At 46.5% G+C, this 18,278-nt stretch overlaps 1 protein-coding gene across 1 annotated transcript in view; it reads left to right on the top strand.

Annotated features, from left to right (window-relative positions):
• ARHGAP30 (Rho GTPase activating protein 30) overlaps window positions 1-18,278 on the top strand; it is a 2,240,907-nt gene that overhangs the window by 1,378,969 nt on the left and 843,660 nt on the right. The gene's annotated exons all lie outside the window — the stretch shown is intronic.

Genomic DNA, 18,278 nt, shown 5'->3' with positions numbered 1-18,278 from the left:
ATACAATAAAAATGTAATCAGTGCAAGTGTTAAGGATATCTGCAGGACCCCCAAGTAATTTCTGCCAGGGAGCTTTACCTCAAGTCCTTTATAAATTTACCCAGAACAGATTTCTGCTGATTGCAAGAACTCTACATTCAACTACCAAATGTTCCAGCGTTTCAACTTGACCAGAAGCATTGCATTACCTGCACACCCTGTTACATCATTTAATCTTTGGTCTCGCACCTAAAATTTCATTTGTTGGGGACAAGATAATCAAGCTCAGAGAAATAACTGTCCAATAGGAGTTAGGGAACTTTTTCAGATGCCCAGGCACAGTGCTAAGAGGTTGCTCTCATATGATGACATATGAAAATAACATGTATTCTTTACTCGTCAATTGTCCTGATCCAGTCCATACGACAAAGTTGCTCTTTTAATTCAAGGGGAGATAATAACAATGTGTCAACAGTGGCTTCTGTTAAACCTGGAATGAAGTGACAGTACATAAACCAAGTGTTAAAACTTTGTCCCCCAATGTATCATTCATAGTTTTAAAGGCGGCAAGTCACCAGGTGCAATTAATATGTTCCCAAAAAAAGACAAGATTTTCCAGTTAACAATGGTCTGTAAAGAAACCGGCCAGGTTCATAGAGGATAGTTGGTATTGGTGCTCCCTTAGGCAACCTCAAACATTTTTCCATAATAGTCCTTCAAGGGTAGACCAACAGGTAGTGTTATATGCTAATAAAATGTCTGCGCTGTAAGTGAAGATCGAGACAACCTTCGATTTATAAAACTTCAGGACGGGTAAAAAAAAGAGAAAAACGACCGGATCTAAAGTTGGTCCTTTTTTTTTCGTGGTATGTTATTCAGGTTCAGCTTACCGGTCCCATCGATATGAAAGTCTAAGCAAACAAAAGAGGGCACAACCTCCAGGCCAGAGTGAGTTGGACTCCGCTCAAACCCAGCCTTGTTTGATTTTTTAGACATTCTCATGATTCAGACTTTAGTTTTAGTAGAGTTAAGAATAAAATCATTATCTCTAATGTATGATTCAAGGGCATTAAGTTGCCAATAAAGTCCAATAGACGTATGGTTTAGAATCACAAGATCGTGAACGTACGACAACCAATTCACAGAGACTTGCCCCAACTTCGGGGGAAAGAAATGAAGTGGTATCCGATATCTGAAAAAAATAAATTAAAATGAATTGGGGCCAAAGCTCATCCCTGTTTAATTCCTTCCTCAGTGGAAATAGGAAAAGTTAAAGTCTGCCTCTGTTGATTATAACCTGGATGGTTGTGCCCGAGTGTAAATCCTGCAAAATATCCACTAGGTTTGGGGCATGACCCCATTTTAGCAGTTTATACCATAATAATGAACCATTGACACAGTTAAACGCCATAGCAAAGTCCACAAAAGCGATCTAGGTAGTCTGATCCTGAATGGCTGTTCTGTTTTTAAAAAGATGGAGAACAAAACCATTTAGTAAAGTAACTGTACAGTGCATAAAACGTGATTGTAACTTTGCTACGAATGTCAAGTAAACTGATCGGATGGTGTTCAGAGGGTTGGCGCTATCGCCCTTTTTGGTTTTGGAAAGAGAAGAAACGGGCGTGAGAAGCAGAATATATCCAACAGGAACAGCTCTTTGTGTGCAGAATATTTCGTTGGCATGATAATTCGCAATGCAAATGGGATTAATTGGCCAATCACTAATTGTTAAGTTCTGTGCTGATCCCCCATATAGACCAGTGAGGATTTGTTTAACGGCATTTGGTCCAATCAGGAGCTCTCTAACATGCTGCAAAGCATTTCATTTCCTGGTCAAGCATTTATTTTATTTTCTTCATTGCATCTTGCAGAGGCACAGCACGCCCTGATGTTGGTCCTGCTCACATCCATTGTGTGCATATAGCCATCCAGTGTACCTTAATGCAAACCTTACATTCCCCCACACCTCTACCAAGTATGCCTCTATATTTCCCCAAATTATTATTACCATTCAAAGATGGACGGCGCCTGAGCTGCATGCACACCAGATCTCGTTTACAGACATAGTTCCTGTCCTCCTTCTGCTTTCAGTTCAGAGATGGGAGTGGCACAGTGAGGCTATGGCTGCCCCCCCACACCCTGCCTCCCACCAACATGGGAGAGTAGCATGGCTAAAGCTGGACAAGTGCAGCTGCACTTGGCCCCTGCGGCCTACATTCATGGGGGGGGGGGTTCGTACTGCACAAGTCATGGGTTGCTAGTAGTCCACTGTTGACTGCATTTAAATATAATACGGTTGGCAGGCAGGCATAGCTGAAATGTGCAGGGTAGTTTTGGGAACAGCGGTTGTGTGACTAATTGAGATGGAATGTGCATGTACAACAGTGGAGCCAGAGCACGAGTGAGGAATTTGATGAGGTTGGTGACCTGTGTATGGTACATACATGCCAACTCTCAAGATTAGGTGTAAAAATCCGGCTCTTTGTTGCTGTCTCTCGCCTAAAATAATGATAACCACAATGCAATTCTATGGGAAAAATTCATTTTCCCGATAGCTGTGGTGAAATCTCCCTCTCAGGGGCTCCCGAATGTTGGCATGTCTGATGGTAGGCCCAAAAGCCAATAAAAAAAAACAATCCAATCAATCAATAATAGAGTGCACATTTTGCAAGAAAAACAGGTTTTATTACATGAAAATACGGCTGGGAGAGTCAGTCAGCTCTGTAGTACTGAAAAACTGAACACGCTTGCGACACACCCATATTAGTATATAGTTTTTATAGAGGAAAACCACAAAACAGCATTTGTTACAAATTTCATGTTACTCCCACACTCTCCATTGGCTAGCCCATATACAAAAATCTAAACACAACCTATACAACCCAAACCCATTGGTCAGTAACCCACCTATGATCATTTAAATGCCACCCCCTACCGTTTACCTAATTGTGTAGTAAGCAAAAAATACTCAGTTCTGATTAGACAACATCATTGATATTACTGTTGCTACAATGTTCTTCATGATGTGCATGCCCCGTGATACGACCCAATTCTGAAGTGAGTGGGAACTCAGTACCCTGTGGTAACAGAATGGACACAATACTACGTTCTCATGAGACCAGGCAATTTGGCACCACTCAGCAATTCTCAGACCTTGAGTTGTAAATTTGGCAACACCTCATGCGACCCCCGTCTTGAAACATGTTGCTTTCCTAGCAAACATTCTCTCATATCTCTCTTGGGAACCAGTTGGCTTCAAAAACACAACCAAGATACTGCTCTTGAAGACTAATTTCTCTGATTTATTTGCTCTGTTTAGCCTCTCAACTGCTGTTTCTATGGTCCTACCACTTTTCAATGGGGGCAGTACACCCACAACCTCTTTCAATACCATGACTAGGTCTTGCCTCTAATATTGGGATCATAGCGTTATCTATGTTATGCCTGAAGCAGCTGAGAACAGCCATGTCTTGCAGCAATAAGTAACCTTTGTGTGGCGCTTCACCGTTCCGCCAAGGGCCCTGGCAACCTGTGCGCTCGCGAGGGGAAGCAGGAATAAAATCCAATTAAATGAACAGGACCGAAGCTCAGAAATGCGGCCTAGTACCCTGAGCTACAGACTCTAACAGATCCTAGCTCGAAATGGCAGGACTCTGGTTAATGTGGCAGATGGCCCCAATGCTAATGAAAGTCAATGGGCCTCACTATGGTTCCGGTGGTAACAACGTTAACGGTGCCTGTGCTTCTGTGACGGCTTTGCCTACCATGACCGCTGTGCCCGGCAGGGTCAGACCTGTCGGCCACAGCGGCTAAGGCAGGCAAACCTGTAGTTTACTGGTCCGGAAACAAGGGTGCTGGTGAGCTTACCAGCACCCTTATTTTCCGGACTGGCAAACTCAGCATGAGGCCCAATGTCTTTCCTACTTAATACTTGCACTACTTGACACTTCAGCCACACACTCAACAACAAAAACTTTACCAACTACAAAAGCAAGACATTGCGCCTCATTTCAGTAATACCGGCCGCTTATCGCCAGACCCAAAACAAATTAAATGCACCTGACTTCCTGTTAGCACTGGGGTATTACAACCCTGCCGGCCGGGAAGTCAAGCTGCCGGGCCATAGGACTCAATGGACTTGGGGACCACGGAAGCACCGGCAGCGTTGATAACGGTGCCCGTGCTTCCGTAAAACTCTGTGGGCGGGTGCCACACCGCCCGCCAGGTCTGACCCTGACATGCGGGACTCCACTCGCCTGTAGAGTTGTACTGTGCCGGTCCAGTAACAACAGTTGTTACTGGACCGGCACAGTTATAATGAGGCTCAATCTATATTTGTGAACTGCAAACAAGGCACAACCTAATTGAATGATGCTGGCTAACAAACCCTTGAGGTGGCATGGGCCTAAACTCTAAATATAATAGCCAGAATCTTTTGCTGTGGATAATGCTCTGTAAAATGTGTCAAAATGGTGAGGCCACCAGGGGGCATGGACCAAGATGGGCGAATATTGACGGAGCTCCGCCACAGGCCATTGACAGGGAGAATAGTGGAATTCCCCCTGTCCCTAAAGAGATACCCAGCGGAATGCAGCAGTGCTAGAGACTAAAGCCTGGCCAAGGAAATGTCACTGGGGGCTGGCGAAGTCAGGCAACAAGCGCTTGTGGACCTGGCCCAGGCGAGGAGGGAGCAGTGCGGAATAAACGGCAATGGAGAAGCATGAGACCACCCGTACCAGAGAGGGAACGGCGGCCCGTGAAGAAGAAAGCAGGAGGCCGCCCGGACCAGAGAGGGAACAGCAGCCCCAGCGTGAGGCCAGATTGTTGAGTGGGATCCCAGGACGATGAGGCCGGTTGGGGCAGCCAAACCAGAGCGGGAGCAGCGGCTGGTCGGGCTGAATACACGGCCCGAGTGAGGACCGAAAACAGGGAGGATCTCCAAGGCAGTGAAGCCCAGCAGAGCGTTGAGGGACGCTCCGGCCTCTGGGGAGAAGATGTGACAGGAGACCCACAGAGGGGCTACTTAGTGGGCAGATCCAAGGTGAGCTGGGGGGCCCAGAGAGCATGGGCCCAGAATGGCTTCCAGGAGGCCTGGTTGTTAGGCAGAATCACCTGCAGTACCCTTTGGGAACACTACAGGCAATTAGGACTACAAGTGTAAGCACAATTTCACCTTTGGTACAAGCCTGTACTACAGAGTAAAGTGATAGCGATGGCTGAGCAGCCAGACTTATCTCAAGAGTTTAAGTGAGCAGTAGAACAAGTTACACAAAGGACCAACAAATTCAGTGATTCAAGTAAACACTTATTAAAGGTTTCTTGGTAAAAGAATATACATTTATTTACTCAGTCATTTAGAAAACATTACTCTAGCATAAGCAGTTCAATATCACACACTAATACACCACTATAATCGAACCGGTAAGTAAATGAACAACTTTTGCTGAAAAATGAAGTAGGAGCAAAATGGCAGTTCAGATACTTAAAAAACGAGGGAAAAGACAAGGTTCTAAGAATAGACAGCCCAAATACCTTCATAGGCAGGGCAAAGGGTTTCAGTTAAATTCAACCAGTAATTCTTCTCAATAGGCCTGGACCAAAGTCAATGGTTCAGAGTCTTTTGTATAGGATAGCACAGTTCTGGTAGATAATGGTTAAGTCTTTGCCAAAGATTTTTAAAGAATTTGGCTAGGTGAAAAGTTTGACAAATGTTTAGGGAAGGACAAGCCTTCGTAGTTGAGGAAAGTTTCACGCACTTTCTCGATGGCCGAAAAGATTTCCGGACCGCGTTTGCACAGTACCTCGTCAATTAAGAAAGCTGTAGCTGAGGCAGTTGTTCCTGGCAGTTCAAGCAGATCTTGCTGTTCCTGAGCTTCAGTTGTGGGGACAAGAAGGAGGACATCGGGAGGTTCCTGCACTGCCCAGGGATGAGGCCAAAAGCTGTAGCAAGACGTCGGTTTAAGGTGTGAGTGCCTTAAAGTCCACAAGCTGGTTTCCTTCCCTCTGGCTATCCGGTTTTCAACAGCACTCTGATGAAAATTCGACAAGATGGGGATGGTGTCCAGGTGGCTTGCGAGTTGGTTGTTCCCACCAAACTCAAGGGAAGAAGTTAACCTTGAAGTGCTTCTCTGTCGTCAGAGTTTCAGGCAATTCGGACCTGCAGCAGGGCTTCACCGGTCGTCCAGGAGTTGCAGCAGTCCTCTTCCTTCCTCTCCTCTTCGGTTCTTTCGTTCCAGTGGTCGACTCTGCTTTCCAAGTCCCTGAGACCTGCTTTTAAACAGTTTTCCGCCATTCATTCCAGCCTGGCTGTCACTCACACAGCAGGGTGGCTGTCCTTTCCGGAAGGCCAGTCGGCCAATCACGTCAGAGTGCATTCAGGTCTCCGAGGAGACTAAGCACAGGGAGTTTCGAGCACCTCCCACACATCCTCTCCACCCCAGACACCCTGGCGCCAAAGGTGGGCTTCAGCACTGAAGCCCGCCAAAGGCCACCGAACAAAGGGACCAAACCTGGTTTGGCGCGCAGAGACAAACACAAGAAGGAACTTTCCTAAATAAAATGGCGAAAGAAGATGACCGGAGTCTGTTTTTACAGATAGGTCTTGGTCGCCATATTGAAAAACATGACTACACCTGATTTTTAGCTACCGTTGTTAGCGGTCGGGAAGAATCACGGTAGTTGATCTAAACCACTGCCACCAGCCATTTAAAGTAGGAAAGGGTAACATTTTACTGTTACATGAGGGTTTTGACGCAGGGGAAGCTAGGCATCCCCTCCAGCACTCTATAGGAAGATAGTGTGTGCTGAGTCAGTAAATTTAAAAAGACTAGTAAAGCCAATTTAACTTTACATGCTCTGGGAGTCAGTCCCAGAGAAGGTAGTTAAACCTTTGGGGAGTCTGAAAAGACACCCCTGTGCCACTGCACTGAAGGTGCTGTGTGACACACAGACAGGGCCGGTCTTACACCAGATTGCACCCCAGGCGGAAAGAATGTGCCCCTCCTCCTTGACTGGCTCACGTCACTCCCAAACTACACCTCTGTTGTGCGACAAAACCCCTCCTCAATATGAATAAATAATTTTTGTATAAATGAAGCTAGTTTCATTACATTGTAATTCAAGTACTTTACAGAAGAATTCTAATGTGAAAACGCAGCTGTTGCTGCCCAAGTAAATGGTTTTTCTGTCACCTGCTCTTAGGGAAGGCCTTGTCTGAATGCAGTTTCAAACTGTCTGTACTGGCACACTGAAGGATCTGAGGGCAACTGCTATCTATACATGGGCACCACTATTATCTGGGGTAAATCTTGGGGCCAAGGGCTGCCTTCGCAAGCACGGTGGCCACTGGCTAGACCAGTATCAACGGGCCAATGCAGGCACCACTACTTGTGGGTACAGCACTTTTCTTACTGTTGGGCAGTTTTGTGGGGGGCCAAAACGGGCCTGTTTAAATATACTAACTTTTACTAACTTTAAAATGCACAGTATGTCACAACGCCCCACCCCTAGGTAAATAGCACTCCAAAAGTCTGTCCCCAAAAATATCTAAAAGACATTTTGCGATTATGGCTCAATTTTAATCGACGCCCGGACACATTTAAATCCCTGCCCAACCCAATCCGGCCTGCGCAGTCTTTTTGTCCTTTGCTCATTGTAGAGTGGGTACAGTTGGTGACTTAGAAGAACCCCCACTATGACCACCGACCCCCGTGATGAAAACCCAGCTATGTACAGCAGCAACACGAAGAGGACAGGGGGATGAGGAGGAAAGAAAGAAAGAAAGAAAGAAAGAAAGAAAGAAAGAAAGAAAGAAAGAAAGAAAGAAAGAAAGAAAGAAAGAAAGAAAGAAAGAAAGAAAGAAAGAAAGAAAGAACAGCCCAGGGGCGTGGAATAAGAGAGAACCTGACGATATTCTGGACTAGCAGAAACAACAACTGGAGAAATCAGAGTAGAAAACATTTGTGAAGATCAAGAGGAGGCTGAGTTTGTTGAGTGTGAGTTGATGCTTGGTAAACCGCACGGGTAGAGTAGTGTGAGGTGGGTGATAGCGGTGAGAGGCACAGGGTTCCCGCAGAATGATAGTGTCGAGGAACTAGACTGGTTTACAGGGAACCACTTAAGAGATCTTAGCGCCGGGTCACTGCTGTTTTCTCAATTTATGACATTGAGTTGTGAATGTTATCGACAGAGTTGTCATTGTTGTACTCGTCATCATTGCAAACAATTAAGCAGTGACAATTTCAGGAGATTTTGCCACAGGTTGAGTACTTGGCACGGTGTTGAGGTGCCAATAAGCCGGTCGGCCAGTCACTCTTCGATGCTAACCTTCATGATCTGCGGGGCAACGTGATGGGGCTAGGGCTAAGCATACACGGGTTTAGGGTGCAGTGGACCCCAGACTGGTGTGCAGTATGGCTGAACTGTTTCTGGACCTCTTACACACTTTCTTTTCTGAATGTACGAGGGGCTGGTCTGCAGTCCCACTGGCATTTCTGTATATCGTTTTATTGTGTATTAAGTGTGTCCACGTCTGGTTTTCCAAAAATCTAATCACTTGTTATGGTTTCAAGGTGGAGGTCAGCTCTCCATACATTGGATGCATATCATTTACTACAAACAGCACAATATTGCCCAAAATGCGCAATTGTTTTTTCCATGGCACTCCGTTCTGATGGTGCGCGGAGACCCCCAATTGATCCCAGAATGCATGCAGTAAGAGCCTATGTCTCGGGAGGAGGGGCAAAGTGTTCGCCTTGGAAGCAAAACGACACAAAGCAAACACAGGTTTGATCCCCGCATCGGTGCTTAGAAACCTCTGGGTATTTAAGTGCGTTATAAATAACCTATCGTATGTAATATGACATGTACAAAATTGCTTATGCTTCAGGACTGCATAACGCCTCTCCACCATCAGCAATGAAATGTGTGTGATATTGCACAATGCACTTGTAGAGATAGCCCACAGGCGATAGAGCGGAGGAGGCGATAGTAAAGAAGATAAAAGAAGGGAATTTAAAGGAAAATAAATAGCAGTCGCAGAGATGGAAAGAGAAAGTGGGCCGGAGAGGAAATCACAGTCCGGAAAGAAAATGCGGGTGTCTGCAGTCCGTGACCATCACTCTCCGTCCACCCCCCTCCTTTCAAATGCTTTCTACCTTTCCCTCCTGCCACTGTTCAACTTAATGACCGCAGGTCACCGTGAAAGTAGGTCAGCCTGCCGGCTCGCCTCCCTGCTCCCCCGCCCCAAACACTTACCTGCGTGCACGGTTTCACCGCACGTTGCACGACCCACTCCTCTTTTGCAAAAAGAGGGTTCTTCAACCGCAACGCCGTCGCCAATGCCAGCAGCCCCCAATCCGTGTCAGAGTGGCAGTGCACTTCTGTGTGCGCGCGTGCGCATGGCCAAGAGGATGGCACGTGCGCCCATGGGCCTGGCTGGCACCAACGGCACCGGCGCCACCCGGGAAGTCAATAAAGCAACAAATGTTGCAAATTGACCTGCCAATTGCTGCCCTACCTGAGGGACGAGGCTGCCTGCCGCTCACTGCAGTGTGGAATACGATCGTAAGTTAACAACACATTAAAATGATGCATCATTAGGCAGTTTTAGGCTGCCTAATGATGCATCATTTTAATGTGTTGTTAACTTACGTTAAGTGGGGGGTAGAGCGGTATGGGGAAGGAGATTTCGGGAGGAGGATTGGGGGGCCTAATGGACCTAATGAGACGTCAGGACTTGGAAGATGTGTGGAGGAAAGGCCACCCGGCTGACAGGAGTTACTCCTTTTTCTCCTCAGTGCATGGGTCCAGGACCCGATTGATTACTGGCCCATCCAAAGGTGACAGGAACGGAGGGTGGTAACGAGCGCACATATCCCTGTTAGCTGGTCCCACCATGACATGGTGGTTATGTCAGTGTCTTTAGTGGGTCTCCAAACAAGGGAATCTCTCTGGCTTTGTAATGATTTGTTGTTGACGGAAGCAATTTTTCTGGAGGAAATGAAGGCGGCCATAGGAGAGTACTTTAGCTTCAACGACACGGGGGAAGTGGATCTGGGGATGGTCTGGGACGTAGCCAAAGCCACGTGGTGGGGTCTACTGATACGGGAGGGTGCCGCTAAAAAGAGGATTAGGACACGCTGAGCAGAAACACTGAGGAGGGAAATTAGGCCACTAGAGGGGAGAGACAAAGGGGAGGGGTAGGAGGGCAGGGAGAAGCTGGAAGAGGCAAGGGGTAAACAGCAGACATTGCGGGAAATTGTGGTGGGTCAGGTGATCGTAGGCCGTCAATCATTGAGACAGCGATACTATGAGAAGGGGGACAAGGCGGATACCCTCCTGGCGGCAAAGCTCCAGGGGCAGAAAGCAGATGGATGGGTTTCAGCGGTTGAGGATGCAGGGGGGACTCTGCATACAGGTGCAGGGGTAATTGTAGAGGAATTTGCAGGGTTTTATGAGCAGTTATATCAGGAGGAAGGGGACTTGGGAGAGGAGGAGATGGAGGGGTACCTGGGTGAGATTTCCCTCCCTCGATTACGACAGAGGGAGTTGGAAGAGATGGAGACCCCCATTGCCCAGGAGGAGGTGCTTAAGCAATCAACCGACTAAAGGTGGGGAAGGCCCCGAGTGAAGATGGATATACTGCAGGGTTTTACAAGGCGCTCTCAGGCAGTTTGGCCATCATATGGCACATCCACAGGGAGGGCGCACCCCTTGTTTGGGAAGGCTCTGATAACGATTATACCCAAGGAAGGGAAAGACGCCAGACAATGTAAATCGTGCCGCCAAATATCGCTCTTGAATGTGGATGCCAACATTTTTACCAGAATACTGGCGTCTCGGCTGGTAGGAGTCCTGCCATGTCTGGTCCACTCAGAACAGGTGGGGTTTATACAAGGGAGGCAGGGGGCAGATACAATACGTAAAACGCTGCATTTGATGGAGGAGGCAGTGAAGGGGATGGGTAATCCAGTGCTGGCGGCCGTCGACGCAGTGAAAGCGTTTTATCAGGTAAATTGTGGAATTTCTCTTCGGGGGTATTGCAGAAGTATGGATTTGGGGAAAGAATGGAGAAGGGCATTAGGGCACTGTGCGCCTCACAAGTGGCGAGGGTGGTGGCCAATGGAAAGTTATCCAGATCCTTTAGCTTGGGGAGGGGCACGAGACCGGGCTGTCCCCTCTCGCCACTTCTCTTTGCTCTATCAATGGAGCTGCTTGTGGAGCGGTTTCGGCGGGCCCCGCAGATGGAGGGGATTAGGGTGGAGGAGAGAGAATTTAAGGTGGGGTTGTATACAGATGATGTCCTGCTCCACCTGGTGAATCTGACGGGCTTGATCCCGGTGGCCCTAGACATTATCAAAGAATACAGGAGGTACTCCGGCTTTAAGGTAAACAAGGGAAAATCGGTCATCTTTCCATTCACAGGTGAGGCCCAAGAGGAGGTGGAGACCCTGTGGGCCCTGGGACTAGAAGCTGAGACTGAAAAAATACAGTACCTAGGGATCACCATAGTTAAACCAGGGAGAGACCTGGGAGAGGCCAACTATCCCCCCTATTTACTAAACTTTTCAGTTAGATGTCGGGTTGGGGAAAGGGTCACATTTCTTGGATGGGTAGGTTGAACGCGATCAAAATGAACCTTCTGCCCAGAGTTTTATACCTCTTTCAGATGCTACCGGTGAGGGCCCCAGAGGCCCTCCTAAGGGAAGCCAAGTCTCGGATGCTGAGGTTCCTGTGGAAGGATCGCAAACCAAGTGTGGGATATGAATTGCTGATTTTACCCAAGTAAAGGGGGGGCGTTCCCAGACCTGGGGTTATACTATAAAGCAACAGAAATGAGGGCGATGGTACCCCACCTGAGAGAAGACGGGGATAAACAATGAGTTTACCTGAAAATTGTGCACCTCCTCCTGGATACGGTGGGGGAGTGGTTGTGGATCCCGAGAGGCAGACTTCCAAGGAGTATTAGAGATCACCACTAATTAGGTGTGTACTGGGAGGTTTGGGGAAGGGGAGCAGGCGGACGGGGGATCACAACCTGGCCCTTGCAGTTGAGTCACATTTGGGCCCCACTGGTACGGGATGAGATCCAAGAACTGGGGAGATACCAGGGCTGGTTTGAGGCGGGCTTGGCAGGAGTCGGGCAGCTATGGGAGGAGGGAAGATTTATTGGGATTCAGGACCCGGAGACGACCTTGGGGATTTGAAGGCTCCCTGTCTTTCTATTTTTAAGGTTAAAGGCGGCCCTGGGTGGAGTGAAATGGCAGGACCAGATCCAGAAAGACCTTACTCGGGTGGAAAACGTATTGGATGGGCACTCGAACATGTCAGGACTTATATCATTGCTGTACAAAGCGTTGGTGGAAACGTTAGTAGGGTCTGTAGAAGGGCTCCGGCAGAGGTGGGAAAAGGATTTAGGCAGAGACTTGGATGCACGACTGTGGGAATTAATGTGTAGGAGAGCCTGGAAAACATCAATCGCGTGCCAGTATAAATTGCATGGGGTGAAATTGTTGCACAGGTGGCACTATGACCTGGTGCAGCTCTCCAAAATGTTTCGGACGGTAAACCCCCTGTGTTGGCAAAGTTGCAGGGACAGAGCAGACAATTGGCACATGTGGTGGGATGCCCCATGGTCAGGGTGTACTGGACCAAAGTCTTGGCATGGATCAAGATTGCAGGGGGAAGGGACTGGGGCTGGACCCGGTACTGATGCTGTTTGGGTGAAGAATGTAGGAGGGCACTGGCAAAACCTACCCCACATGTCAAACTTCTTGTTGTTAGCAGCAAGGGCTTGCATAGCAAGATTTTGTAAAAGGAAAGAGCTCCCCGGTCAGAAGGAAGGGTTGGACACGGCCAAGGATATATATCTAATGGAGAAAATAACTGCAGCGATTCACAGCGGGGGGAGTGCGGCCTGGAAGGGGAATGGCAGCAGTTTTGCACCAACTTTGACTAAGGAGGAGGTACCATGGAAATTAAATGGTGGGACTTGATCTGGCGCCGGCCAGGAGAAGTGGACGATTATAGGACACACAGAGACGTGATTGCTTATGGTGGGCCTCACCACTCACTCCGCTGCAGCAAAGGGCTGACATTTCACATTTATAGGGGGCAGTAGGGGCTGCTGGGGTGGAGGGGAGTTGAGGGGAGGGAAACGGTATGGGAGGTGTAACCAGAGTGATTATATGATATAGAGGGGTTCCTCCCTTGTTTGTTTGTACCTTTTCTTGTTGCTATAAAATCAATCAAATTCAATTGGAGAAAGAAAATGTAAAAATGTTTCAAAACTAAGTGCAATTCTCACGTGGACAGACATGTTGAACAAATGTCAAAAATCTGATACTAAGAGAACCAGCTCTCCATGCTACTAGAATGTATGCATTCTATACCTCTTTCCGTGTTTTGGGCATTGCACCTGCATGCCAACATTCCCCTTTTAGTTAATTCATTAACTAATTTGCACTCCTCCTTCTGCTTATCAAAATTCGACTTGGGTACTGTGAGAAACCTAAGGGCATCCTCACTTTCTTCTTCCCATCATCCTCTGCTCAGGTGGCCAGGTAGGGCCCATCGCTCTTGGATCCCGACCCTGGGGATGGAGATGCAAGGGAGGATCACCTGGGTAGGGGAGACCCAAATCACTTGACCGCCAAAAGCAACGTTTCTGGCCGTGGTCACTTGATCCTGGCCAAAGGTGGGTGATGATTTTTTCCAACATATGGCGGCCATCTTAAAATATTAGGCAAGACCTAGTGCTAGCTTGTTTGGCGTGCAGTGCTGGTTTAACATATCCAAAGGCTCCTTTCACAAATAGAGTACAAAGCAGATATGTCAGACCAAACACGGCCGACAAACTTCTGTCTCATGTCTGCATTACTCTGAATGTCTGGCAAATGCAATGTTCGTAGCCTTACTTGCCGAACTCTTACACTGGTAAGTTGAATATAACCATAAAGGATTTAACTCCAAAGAGGTACGACACTGACTAGATATTCATCCGAATCAGTGTGACATTCATTCCCATTAGTCGAATTAAGGGTTATGTTGTGCATATGATTTGACCTGGTATTGAATGGACACTCTAATTGTTATTTGATCAAGCAAAGTTCAAAAAATGAAATACCAAAGTTAACAACATACATGGAAGAGTCTCAATTTTAACGTGCTGTTTCCAACAGAGGATACCTACTGCTCTCAACAACTGATCATACATTTCAATAGTATATTGTCAATCACTTATGCTGGCTATGGCACAATATGCTAATTCAATTAAAAAAATCAGCAAATCCCCATATAAATGGTATGAATATACAATATTCATATGCAAACAATAGTGACAAATGACAGATCCTTTTTAAGGTCACTTAGCCTCATAACTGATTTAAAGACTTATGATGTTGAAGTCATAACTAATTTGTCAAAAATGATTACAATTGACACATGTAAACAAAATCACATGTCACACAAGGTTTTAAGTATAAAATTCTAAACTGAAGGATGAACAATAAAAGAAGTTAAAAGAAGATTGAATGAAAATAAATAATAGTATCATTATCCATATCATAGATCACATTGTAGACTGCAGGAAAGTCACGTATCAATTTTGACTGCTTTGTGTGGAGGTAGCAACAATTGTGCATTAGACGAAAGAGAATAACTCACATCATATTCAATGTTCATTGCCCTTGTAGTCAGGCTGTCAATCAACTCACAAATAATACTATTAGGCAATTTAAACCTGGGTCTCCATGACACTAATGACCCTTCAGCTACAGATCTTGCTAGCTCCCTTACTGACCTTGGCTTCACCCACCGGATCCTCGATCCCACCCATGACAAGGGTAGAATCCTCGATTGGTTGGTCGACCTAAATTGGATCATCAACTTAGTAACTAACTCTCCTTGCGCTTTGTCTGACCACCATATTATTACCTTTACAATTGCATCCAATTACCAACGCGCCAAACCTGACACTGCACCTCCCACCTGCACCAGAAACAAAAGAGACATAACTAGAGTTAATCTCATCCCACACATTATACCTACCTTGAATAAGGCATTACTATCTTGCTCGGACCCTACTGTCCTAGTAGATACTTACAATGATACCATTCTCACAGCAATGGACGCCATTGCCCCGCCAAACTCAGGAAAGCTAAACAACGCGCACACCTCAATTTGTGGTTTACACCACAACTAAGGGTAATACACAAAGAAAAAAGAACTACTGACGCCGCTGGAAAAATCACCAGTCCGATGCCAACAAGGATAGACTACTCAAAGCCTCCTTTAACTACAAAGAGGCAATCTTCCTAGCCAAAAAAGACACATACAATAGGCGTATCCTGTAAGCTCCATATAACACCAAAGAGCTCTTCGCAATCCTCAAAGAACTGGAAACTCCCTCCACTCCTCCTGAGTCTTGTAATAAAGACAGCACTTGGTGTGTGAGCATACAAAAAGCGTTCCTAGATAAAATCTCAACACTTCAGGCCAGATTCAATGTAAAAGAAAGTAGTCTCCAATCTAACTCTCAGCTCTACTCCCCATCCAACATAAATAATCTCTCTCCACACACTCATAAACCTTTTAACGTCTCACCTCTAACCATCCAAGAGGTAGAAAACATCATCAGCAAACTTAAACTGTCCAAATGTCAGGGTGATTCATGCCCGGCTTCCATTATAAAGGAGTCAGCCCACGAACTAGCTCCCTTCATGACGGCACTAATAAACACGTCATTTGGTTCTGGTATTGTACCCAACAACCTGAAGGATACCTGGGTTATCCCTCTCCTGAAAAAACCCACCTTAGACCCAAACATACCTACTAACTATAGGCCTATCACAACCGTGTCATTCCTGCTGAAAATCGTATACCGTGCAGCCTATCTACAGATCCAGGAATACCTGGAATGTAATCTCCTTGGCTTTAGACAATCCGGCTTCCGTCCTATGCACGGAACAGAAACTGCCCTTATTGACCTAAAAACACAAATTGAGGACCTGAAGGATAATGGTAAGATTGCCCTCCTCTTGCTCCTGGACTTATCTGCTGCATTCGATCTTGTGAACCATCAAATCTTGTGTCAACATCTCAAAATCGCAGCCCACTTCTCTGACAAAGCTATATCCTGGATCGGCTCATTCCTGGCTAACAGATCCATGAGGGTCTTCTCCCCCACTGCCTCCGCTGAACCAGCTCCAGTATTATGCGGGGTCCCACAAGGCTCTTGTGTTTCACCCACGCTTTATAATGTGTTCACAAAACCACTATTTGATATTCTCGACTATCTGAGTGTCACCGACACTAATCATGCAGATGACAGCCAGATACTCATCCCTATCACAGGCAACCATGTTGTCGACAATAAAGCCTTAAATGACATTTACCAATTCATACAGGCTTGGATGGCTCAACACGAGCTCTGTCTTAATGATGACAAGACAGAGCTCCTCATCCTGGGCTCCCCTAACCGATTTAGAAGACTAGACCACACCTTCAAATCATTCATCATTGATGGCAATATCATCAAGGTTACCAATGCTACTAAAACCCTTGGTATTTACCTCGATTCCACCTTATCTCTCTTGAGACAAACCAATGCTGTGGTCTCAGCTTCGGCCCACACTAATAAACTCATCACAGCCTGCCGCCCATTTCTCTCCACTGCTAACTGCATCATCCTCGCCAGAATGTTAATCATGGCCAAGATAGAATACTGCAATGCCCTCTATCTAGGTACAAGTCAACGTGACCTTTGCAAACTTCAGGTCACCCAAAATAATGCCATTAGGGCCGCCTTGAACATACCTAGGAACCAACACATATCGGGCACCCGGCGCAATCTGCAATGGCTCTCAGTAGCCCAAAGAGTCTCTCTCAAATCTCTTGCCCTCACACATAAATGCCTCGCCAACAAGGCCCCGCAATACCTGGCTAGCCGGTTCACTCCACACACCTCTAGCCGGCCTCAGAGAGCAGCACAAGCCCAGATTTAAACTTCAGAAATCTAGGGGTACCAGCTACCCGGTTCTTGCCACCAAACTGTGGAATTCCTTGCCCACCCCACTTAGACTAGAACCATCATTCCATGTCTTCAAGAGCAAAGCCAAATTGTGGCTCATTGCTCAAGAGTCTAACAGCATACCACTCCCACACCAGTAGCACAATATTCCCTCGATCACTCTTTGACTCTGTCCTCAGACTTGCTCTGTAAATCTGATTGTAAACACACCTATATGTCCCTGACTATGTATATCATGCTTTAAAACAGTATATTGATTACGTTCTTGTATCCTTATTTGTCAATTTGATTGTAAATTGCCTCTGTAAGTACCTGACAATGTATATCCTGCGCTGCAACTGTATATTGATTTAGCTCAGCGGCAGCGTGCTCGACTTGGAAACAAGACGACACGGAGCAACACAGGTTCGATCCCTGGGTCCGCGCTTAGAAACCTCTGGGTATTAAGCGCGTTATAAATAAGCTATCATATCATATCATATGTAACTAAGATATGCGCCCAGATGCCTTTGGGCCAGGTGTGCTATACAAATAAAGAAATACGAATACAAATACAGTACCCATACTTTACACACATTACGCAAGCTCTCTCCACTCATGGCATATTCCTATGGGGTCCATGTCAGGAAGCTGCACTCCCCATCCCCTGCAATGTTCTGTATAGTTCTCTGGATCTGGTGGGTGGTAGGAAGGTGTTCCAGGGGCGGGGGCAATCAGGTGCTCTACCCTTACCATCCTGTGCTCAATTTCATCACCGTTCCATTTGTCTGTTTGTCTCTGCACATGGTTCAAAAGGAGAGTGGCTTTACCTGCTTTAAGTGTTATGGACATCATAGTCGTTCCTCTGGACAGCATCTTCATGCAACACCTTACAATCAGCTGACAGGAGCAAACGGTTATAAGCACCGCAACAAGGAGTCAATACTTTGTAAACAGTACTCAGTCACGACAGGACACATGCAAAAATTGAATATAAGCAATCTTGCTCCACCACCACCCCACCTTCGTTTTCCATTCCACTGCATAAAACCTATAGAGCCACAATTGTGCATGTCAGGGATCCATTGTCTGAATCGTGGAGTAGAGGGTATGTACAACAGGAGCTGCCTATCTTGGCAAACACACCACCCTCTATGGCGGTGAGCAAATCAAGGATATATCTATTTTGCAGTGTCATTAATCTGATGGTCCTTACTTCTTCCCTAATCGCATTAAGTTCATGTTCATTGCCATTTGAGAACTGTATCATTTCCCAGCATGTTATTTATAT

This window comes from Ambystoma mexicanum, chromosome 1p, assembly GCF_040938575.1.
Source record: "Ambystoma mexicanum isolate Mex_15411 chromosome 1p, UKY_AmexF1_1, whole genome shotgun sequence".
Lineage (NCBI taxonomy): Eukaryota > Metazoa > Chordata > Amphibia > Caudata > Ambystomatidae > Ambystoma > Ambystoma mexicanum.
This window is presented reverse-complemented; position numbering and strand designations above follow the sequence as displayed.